This window comes from Corvus brachyrhynchos, unplaced genomic scaffold (genome assembly GCF_000691975.1).
Source record: "Corvus brachyrhynchos isolate BGI_N302 unplaced genomic scaffold, ASM69197v1 scaffold164, whole genome shotgun sequence".
Classification (NCBI taxonomy): domain Eukaryota; kingdom Metazoa; phylum Chordata; class Aves; order Passeriformes; family Corvidae; genus Corvus; species Corvus brachyrhynchos.
This window is the reverse complement of record NW_008237426.1, coordinates 195,731-198,934: the sequence shown is the minus strand read 5'-3', so window position 1 is coordinate 198,934 and position 3,204 is coordinate 195,731.

Here is a 3,204-nt window from a genome sequence, read left to right as displayed (position 1 = left end):
GCTCCCCGAGCTCGCTCCGGAGCGCCCCCTGCAGCCGCGGGGGAACCATCGCACCTGCCCTGCTCACCGGGAGCCGCCAGCGCCCCTGCCGGCTGCGAGCGGAACTGCACCCGAGGGGAAAGGGCCCGGCAGCCGAGAAGGCTGGGACTGGGTTTGTGATTGTTTGCTGTTACTGCCAGAGTTGTTGTTGTTTTGTTTGACTGGTTATACACATATAGATATACAATAGTAAAGAACTGCTATTCCTATTTCCCACATCTTTGCCTAAAAGCCCTTGATTTCAAAATTATAATAATTCGGAGGGAAAGGGAGTCACATCTGCCATTCCGAGGGAGGCTCCTGCCTTCCTTAGCAGACACCTGTCTTTCAAACCAAGAGAATGAGTTAGATGGATTTCTTGCAGAGAGGTTGCAGCAAACCCTGCTGAAATGCCAAGGATGCACGTTGCCATTATCAGCTTCTTCTGGTGCAATACCAAACCAGTTCTACTACTCAACCAGAAGACTGGGAGAATAACTTCAGACAGCCAGTTTTCTTCACCCATGAGAACTGCAGGCTCCAGTGCAGTACGGACACGCTCCAGGGTCTGGGCAAGCAAAGACCCTTTTCGCAATTCTCCGTGCCAACAGCAGAGCCCTGGGCTCTGTGTTGCTCTGCCTGAATAGAGCTGACGTGACCGTTTGAGGGGTTCCTCATGACCACTGAACATGAGTGCGATTCACAGTGACCCCCTGCTTCTCCAGCTGCCTCCAAACGGAGTCACTGCCACGCTCCAGCCTATGGCAAGAGAACCTTCTCAAGATTCTCTTCTGCTGAAGCAACGTTTCCTGTGGCTGCAGTCTTGGGCCTGGCCCTGGGTCTGCAGTGGCTGGGGAACACCATGGTTTCCCCATACATTTCCCAGAGTGACAAGGCTGGCTTGAGCTGTTCTTGCCTTTGTGCCTCCAGTTGTCCCATGTGGTATCAGTGGGACAGCTCTGTGAACCAAAGAGAACTGATCCTGGCTTGTAAACCTCTTCACAGAAGAAATTAAGCTTTGAATCATCCCTCGTCATAGAATCATAGACTCATTTAGGCTGGAAAAGCCCTCTAAGATCATTGAGTCCTACCATTAATGCAGCACTGCCGTGTTCACCACTAAACCATGTCCCCAGGTGCCATATCCATTTGTGTTTTAAATCCCTCCAGGAGTGGGGACTCCACTGCTGCCCTGGGCAGCTGTGCCAGTGCCTGAATGTCCTTTCAGTGAAGAAAATTTCCTTAATATCCAACCTAAACCTTCCCTAATGAAACTCAAAGCCATTTCTTCTTGTCATCCTGGCAGCAGAGCCCGACGCCCCCTGGCTGCCCCCTCCTGTCAGGGACTTGTACAGAGCCACAAGGTCCCCCCTGAGCCTCCTTTTCTCCAGGATGAGCCCCTTTCCCAGCTCCCTCAGCCACTCCTGGCACTCCAGCCCCTTCCCAGCTCGGTTCCCTTCTCTGGACCTGCTCCAGCCCCTCAATGTCTTTGTTGTCAAGAGGGGCCCAGAACTGCCCCCAGGATTCAAGTTCAGCTTACACATAGTCCGGCAAGTGGTTGTGTGGGCAAAAATTAAGACCGAGGTACTTGGCTCCCAGGTGGGATCCAGTTGGAGGGAGAGCTGCTGGGGGAGAGGGACCAGCAGCATCAAGCCACATCCCACATTGCTCCTGGAAGCTCTTCTGAACATGGGTAAAAAGTTTAAACAAAGCTTGAGAAAATTGCAGGAAAAATAATTCCATAAGTGTTCTCTGTCTTAAACTGCCAGTAGCACACTCCAAGCAATATCAGGGAAGTTGTATCTTGAAAAACCTCCCCAAGAAAACTCAAGAAATTGCTTTGCATGCTCACAAAAAGAGAGATAGATGCTGGCACAAGGCCAGCGTGGGTGTAGCTGAGGGGTGAGCGGGATGTTTTTCCCAACAGGAGGAATAGGCAGGCAAAGTGACCATGTTTAAGGTAAGGCAGGAAAAGAAGAGGTGAGTAGATTAAATTCTTCTGCTTCAAATTGTCACACAGAGCTAGGAGAGGCATTTAGGAGAACATAAGAATATGTTTCCAGGTGTCAAACAAGGATTAAGGGCATCATAATCCCAAAACAAGGGGCTCATGTACAGAAGCGAATTCCAGTACTTGAGTAAGGATAAAATAGCTCAGAAATGAGGGCTTCTGGTGGACAGCATCCCCCTCCCCCCCAACCGTGCCACTTCTGCCCCAGCCCTTTACATTCCTGAGCCCCTTTCTTTGTGCTTCTGGTTGTTGAAATGGCCTCTGGCACTTTCCCAGGTGCTCACAGGAGCCCTGCTGATCCTCCCCGGGGCATAATGAAAAGGTCACAGGGACTGTGAGGCATCTGAGCAATTTAATCCGCAGCTGGGCTCGAGTGGGGTGGGTCCAGCCCCAGGCAGGGTGGCACATGTTGAGGCTTTATCCCAAAGCCTGTGCTGAGGAGCTGGATTTTAAACCGTTCCAAATCTGGGGCAGAGGCTTTTCTTCATAACTAGGGACAAGAGGATAACTAGGAACCAGAGGATTTTTCTTCTTGCTCTCCAAACCTTCAAGTTCCTAGGAATCCCACAGGTGAGGTAATAAAATCCCCTGTTTGACCTCCATCCTGCTATACTAATGTCATATTAATGTCAGACTAATGGCATACTAATGCATTTGCATCAGGAGCTGGGATCCACCCATATGGTGCCCCAATGCATGTCCCCTGAGCAAATCAGGGTGTGCTCCAGGGCACTCTGCTGCTCTCATTCCCTGGGTAATCCTTCCACCAAGCTCTCAGTCAAGGGAAAGACCAGCATCTTGGAAAAACTGCTGAATTTTCAATTTGGTTCGGATTTTGTTAACACAAACGTCTCGCCTTCAACTTTTTGTCTTGCATTATTTCACACACGAGGGCAGAGCCCCCCATATCTACTGCAGGGGGATAAATGTAGACAAGTCAGTGCCGCTTCAGCCTCCTACATGTCCTGTGCCTCCTGCATCACCCCTGCCTCTACCTATTTCTCCTGCACCTCCTCTTCCTCCTGCATCTCCTGTGCCTCCTGCATCTTCTCTCCCTCCTGTGTTGCCTCTTGTTCCTGCCTTGCCTTTGGCCCTTGTATCACCTTTAGTTCTGCATCCTCTGCCCAATGGGGCAGCCCATACTGGTACCACACAGGACACAGCTCCATGCCCCT